The sequence below is a fragment of the Zalophus californianus genome, chromosome 3 (assembly GCF_009762305.2).
Source record: "Zalophus californianus isolate mZalCal1 chromosome 3, mZalCal1.pri.v2, whole genome shotgun sequence".
Classification (NCBI taxonomy): domain Eukaryota; kingdom Metazoa; phylum Chordata; class Mammalia; order Carnivora; family Otariidae; genus Zalophus; species Zalophus californianus.
The window spans coordinates 74,500,386-74,506,146 of record NC_045597.1 but is presented as its reverse complement, the minus strand read 5'-3'; the positions used below and the strand labels follow the sequence as shown (position 1 = coordinate 74,506,146).

Below are 5,761 nucleotides of genomic sequence, written 5' to 3'. Positions count from 1 at the left end.
ATTCAGATGTGCATCTCAGTGGGCTCAGATGCTGTTGACTTCCTCCATGAAGGAGTCAGACGCTCCTTGCTTACTGGGTGACCAGGCAAGCTGGCCCCCGAGGTGCACTGGGATATGGTTAATGACCGAGTCTTAGAGGATTGCAAAAGCCCTGATTTTGTAGCACTTGCCAAATTCTGTGGTATAGAGTCCCAGCACAGCAACCTCACGCCATCAACACGACATCACCCAGGGCAGAGAGGAGACGTGCCCACGAGGGGCAGGCTGGAGCCCAAGCTGCGTCAGGCTCCTCCTAACTGAAATGGGACTGAGCATCCTACCTTGTCGTCGGGGTGCACGTGAGTGCCATGCAACGCCCCCAGCACAATGTCTGGCATTAGGTGCGAAAGAAATGGGCACTATCACGCTAATACTGCCATGATGACTTCTACAGGTTTCTCCTCCACTCCAGCCCCTCCTGGCTCGAGTCCCCTTCAGCGCTCTGCTTTCTCTTTTCCCCCTGCAGGCACCCTCTTCTGTTGTATGGTCTTCCATTTGTTTGTAGGATCATCTGCCCCTCCAGAGTCAGATGCCTCTGGAGCCAGGACTACCCGGGGTTGAATCCCACTCGGCCACTCATTCGCTGTGTACACGTGGGCAAGAAACTTCACCCCCATGCCTTCATCTCTGCACGATGGGCACGATCGTTGGTTCACGTTTAATAGGGTCGGAGTAGGAATTGGCAAGAGTTAGCATGTCCCGTGCTTACATTCATGCTGATGCATGGGAGGGTTAGGAGTCCTTACTATGGGATCAGGTGAATCCTCAGAAGCGGGATGCTGTGTCTCCGGATGCATCCTGTGGCACCTGCATCTCCGGGGTGCTCTCTGAAGGTTGGTCGATAAGGCATGAAGGGTATATTGCAAGACCCGTGGCATGCAGGACTGCATGGACGGGAAATGGGACATGGCTGGCACCGTGGACGAGCCGGCCGGGTTGTGGAGCCGCCTCTCCACCCTTGCAAGCCTTCTCACAGTATCTGTGCCTGAAGCTGAGGGATTGCTGTGGATGCAGGAGAAGAAATCACAAAAAGCATAGTAAGTCAGTCCAGTGTTTGAGCTCCTGGCTTATTGTAGAGACAGAAACTGAGGCAAGAGTAAGCCGAGCAGCAGTGGGGGCTGCCATGGCCACAGACTGGGGCAGAGGGGTGTCAAGTGAAAGTGAAAAGTCACAGACATTTTTTTAAAAAGATTTTTATTTATTTATTTGAGAGAGAGAGAGAAAATGAGTGCGGGGGAGGGGCAGAGGGAGAGGGAGAAGCAGACTCCCCGCTGAGCAGGGGGCCCGCCATGGGACTCGATCCCAGGATCCCAGGGATCATAACCTGAGCCAAAAGCAGATGCTTAACTGACTGAGCCACCCAGGCGCCCCCAAAAGTCACAGACTTATCTGCATTATGTGCTTTGGGACCGCAAAGGCCCTCTTGGGCGGAGGGCTGGGAGAGGAGAGAGGGAGGAAGGCACGGATGGCTCCATTTCCCCTGCTGAGGTCCTGGGCATCCCTGCCCCCTTTCCTTCACCTCCCCCAAACCTTGCACCCCGTATGCATTCCTGAGTAGACTGACAGCGCGGGAGACCATTCTGTCAAAGAGAGGAGATGGTACATTCTGGTACATCCGAGATCCCTCCTAGGCTCCCACTAGTTAAATGGCCAAAGGCAGTTCAAGTAGAAGAGCAGCGTGGCTCCCACCTTCATGGGCCCCTCCTATTTGGGTCTAAGAAACCCCTTTTTATACAATGGATCGTCTAGTATTGTGCTTCGATTTGGTGAAGACTTTGGAGTACTTTTCTCCCAGAAAGGGAGGTGAGCACATGAATGCTAACAGGCAGCGGATACTGGAGGCAGGCTGTATTTATGTGAATGAACGCAGCCAGCGGGGTAACTGGTGGTTTGGGAGGATTTTTTTTCTGCATCAATGGTTTTGATTCTCAACAGGTTACAGTGCGGAAATCTCAAGTGAGTTGGTTCAGTAACAACGCAGCTCTGTCAAGAGCAAAGTGGACTGAGATTCACTTTACGGTTTGCAAGATCTAGCCCCCTTTTTCGAAGCTAAAATCCACCACTGGAAGTCAACACTCATCAACAGGAAGTTGCCCTGAGCCAGGGTTTGAGTTCTGCGGGTTTCTCTGGGCTGGCTTCTGGGGCGCGGACGTTCCTTTCTGCCCCTGGACGTGGTCTCTTCTACTCAGCGCACCAACCCTCCCAGCGGCCCGGCCTTCTCCCTGACTGAGCACCCTCCTGATGGCCCGTGCCAGCTCTCTGCGTCCCGGGAGCCTGGGCGCGTTCTTTCTGAGCAGTCAAGTACGCCAGCAGGAGCGAAGCGCACCGCTCCGGACGGAACCCTCTGGGGCATTCTGCACGTGTGAGAAGGCTTACTTACTCCTTCCGTCTGTGCTCAGTAAGAAAGCTGGGGCAGCTGAACGCTGCGGGGGCATGTCCTTCCCTCCGGCGGTGGAGCACCAGCTGACCCCACAGAGCTGACCGTGATCTTCTAGCCGGGCAGGTCAGCATTTGAGTATGAGTAGCAACCTTGGGGACGGAAAGTCCCCAGCCAGCTCTCTGCACCTGATCTCTCAAGTCCCAAGGCTCTGGCGGCTACCATGTGACTTGAGCAATCCTCTTCCCACCACCCAGAGAAATAGGTGTGTGACACCAGAGGAGCCTGCCCCATGCAGGATCGTTGCTAGTCTCTCCATGTCCCTTGTATTAGTCAGGATTCTCCAGAGAAACAGAATTAATGTAGCCTTGGAGAAATGGTGTACCTTAATGCCTGTAATTTATATTATTTTGTAAATGGAAGTTTATACGTCCTGAGCCCCTTCACCCATTTCACCCACCCCCCAACTCCCCACCCTTGTGGCAACCACCAATCTCTTCTCTGTATCTGTGAGTTTTGTTTTATTTGTCTGCTTTGTTTTCATGGAAGTGAAATCATATGGTATTTGTGTTTCTCTGTCTGACGAATTTCACTTAGCATAATATCCTGGCGCTCCCTCCATGTTGTTGCAAATGGCAAGGTCTCATTCTTGCTTTGGCTGAGTCTTCTTTATCCCTGCATCTATGGATGGACACTTGAGGTGCATCCTATCTTGGCTATTGCAAATAATGCTGCAATGAATATTAGGGTGTATATATCTTTTCGAATTAGTGTTTTCATTTTGTTTGGGTAAATACCCAATAGTGCAATTACTGGATCATATGGTAGTTCTTTTAACTTTTTGAGGAAAACTCCATACTGTTTCCACAGTGGGTGCACCAGTTTGCATTCCCACCAACAGTGCAGGAGGGCTCCCTTTTCTCCACATCCTCCCAACACTTATTTGTTTGTTTGTTTGCTTTTTTGGTTTTGTTTTGTTTTTTGTTCTAGCCATTCTGACAGGTGTAAGATGATATCTCGCTGTGGTTTTGACTTGCATTTCCCTGATGATGAGTGATGTTGAGCATTTATCTTTTCATGTGTTTACCATCTCTATGTCTTCTTTGGAAATACATCTACTCAGGTCTCTCGCCCATTTTAAATTGGATTATTTGTATTTTTAGTGTTGAGTTGTATATGTTCTTTTCATATATTTTGGTTATTTTGGTTATTAACACTTTATTGGATATGTCATTTGTGAATATCTTCTCCCATTCAGTAGGTTGCCTTTTCATTTTGTTGATGGTTTCTTTCACTGTACAAAAGCTTTTTATTTTGGTGTAGTCCCAAATAGTTTATTCTTACTCTTATTTTCCTTACTTTTCCATTTTCTTAAGGGTAATTTTTGAGGTTTACTTTTTCTTTTGGGGGGGTGAGGAGCAGAGGGAGAGGGAGGCAGAGAATCTCAAGCAGGCTCCACGCCCAGTGTGGAGCCCAACGTGGGACTCGATCTCAAGACCATGAGATCATAACCTGAGCCGAAATCAAGAGTTGGACACTTAACCAACTGCGCCACCCAGGTGCCCCAAGGTGCAAATTCTTTTAAGTGTAAAATCTGCCAAAATTTTCCTTTGTGGTTTTTGCCTCTACAAACTTATAAAGATCTTCCCAAATCTGAGAGATCTAGTTTTTTCTTTTCTTTCAGAGAGAGAGTACGTAATGGTATGTATGGTGAGAACTCTGCATTAACTGTCAGGAGACCTCCGTTCCAGTCACTGGTATGTTGCACAATAATGCATAGCCAAACTATTATGTCAGTTATTTATTTATTTATTTATTTATTTATTTATTTATTTATTTATTTTAAAGATTTTATTTATTTGCCAGAGAGAGACACAGTGAGAGAGGGAACACAAGCAGGGGGAGTGGGAGAGGGAGAAGCAGGCTCCCCGCTGAGCAGAGAGCCTGAGGCGGGGCTCGATCCCAGGACCCTGGGATCATGACCTGAGCCGAAGGCAGACGCTTAACGACTGAGCCACCCAGGCACCCCTCCCCCCATCAGTTATTTTTAAAAAGAGTGTTAATATCTTTAACTCTAATTTTGTATTTATTTATTTTTCCCTTTGTACTTCTAACTTTTGCTTCATGTGTTTTGCAGTTCTTTGGTAGATGTATACACATTTAGGAACATTATGTGTTCTTGTCAAAGTGACCCTTTTATCATTATAAAATGTTCTTATTTAAATAATCCTTGTTTTGAAGTCACTTTGTCTACTATGAAGATAGTCATTCCAGTTCTTTTATGACTAGACTTTCATCAATATCTTTCCCCATCCTTTTACTTTTTGCCTGTATGTGTTTTTATACTTAAAAGTACACCTTTTTCCTAGACAACACAGTTGGGTCCAATCTGATAATTTCTGCCTGCTAATTGGAGCACTTAGTCTATTTATACTTAATGTTTACTTGGAGTGTTATTCCATCTTTTAATGTAATTGTCGCTATGGTTGGCTTTATGTCCACTGTCTAGCTATTCATTTTTATTTATCCCATCTATCTTTATTTTTCTCTTTCCCTGCCTTTAAATTAGTCAAATATTTTTAGGTATTCCACTTTATATCCTCTGTTGGCTTTCTAACTATGCCTCTTTGTTTTGTTTATTTTTGTTCTTGGCCCCAGAACCTAGGGATACCATATACGTTCTTAGCCTATGAATGTATTTTGAATTAATGCACTTCTTCACGTCTGAGAACCTCACAGCAGTGCACCCTCCCATTTACCCCTCCCCTCACTTTTGTGCTATTCCCTTTGGAAGAACTTCTTTTAACCTTTCTTGTATTGCAGGACTTTGTATTCTATTTCTGTTTTCTTGTTGTTGTTGTCTTTGTTTTTCTAGAAGTACATTTATTTCACCTTCATTTTTAAAAGGAAAAAAAAATTGCTAGGTAAAGAATTCTAGGTTGTTTGCTCACTTCAGCAGCAGAATATACTAAAATTGGAACAACACAGAGATTAGCACAGCCCCTGAAGAAGGATGACATGCAAATTTGTGGAGCGTTCCATATTAAAAAAAAAAGAGAGAATTCTGGGTTGACTTTTTTTCTTTTCTTTTCTGTCAGCACAGGTTGGCTTTGTTTCTCATGAGAAACCAGCAGATTTTGTTATCACTATTTTGCTGTATGTACCATGTCTTCTTTCTTTAGATACAGTTAAGAATTTCTCTTTCATTTGTAGCAGCTTGGTGATGGTATGTGTAAGTATAGTTGTAGTTTTCTATGTGCTTATCTTCTTTGGGATTTGTTGAGCTTTTTGTGTTTGTGGGTCGATAGTTTTCCTTAAATTTGGGGAAAAAATAGCCATTATTTC

The 5,761-nt window shown here is 45.5% G+C and overlaps 1 non-coding gene across 1 annotated transcript; it reads left to right on the top strand.

Annotated features, from left to right (window-relative positions):
* Window positions 1-5,358: 5,358 nt before the first annotated feature.
* LOC113921144 lies at window positions 5,359-5,464 on the top strand. The gene has a single exon (XR_003519545.1). It is a non-coding gene; the product is annotated as a U6 spliceosomal RNA (small nuclear RNA).
* The last annotated feature ends 297 nt before the right edge of the window (window positions 5,465-5,761 follow it).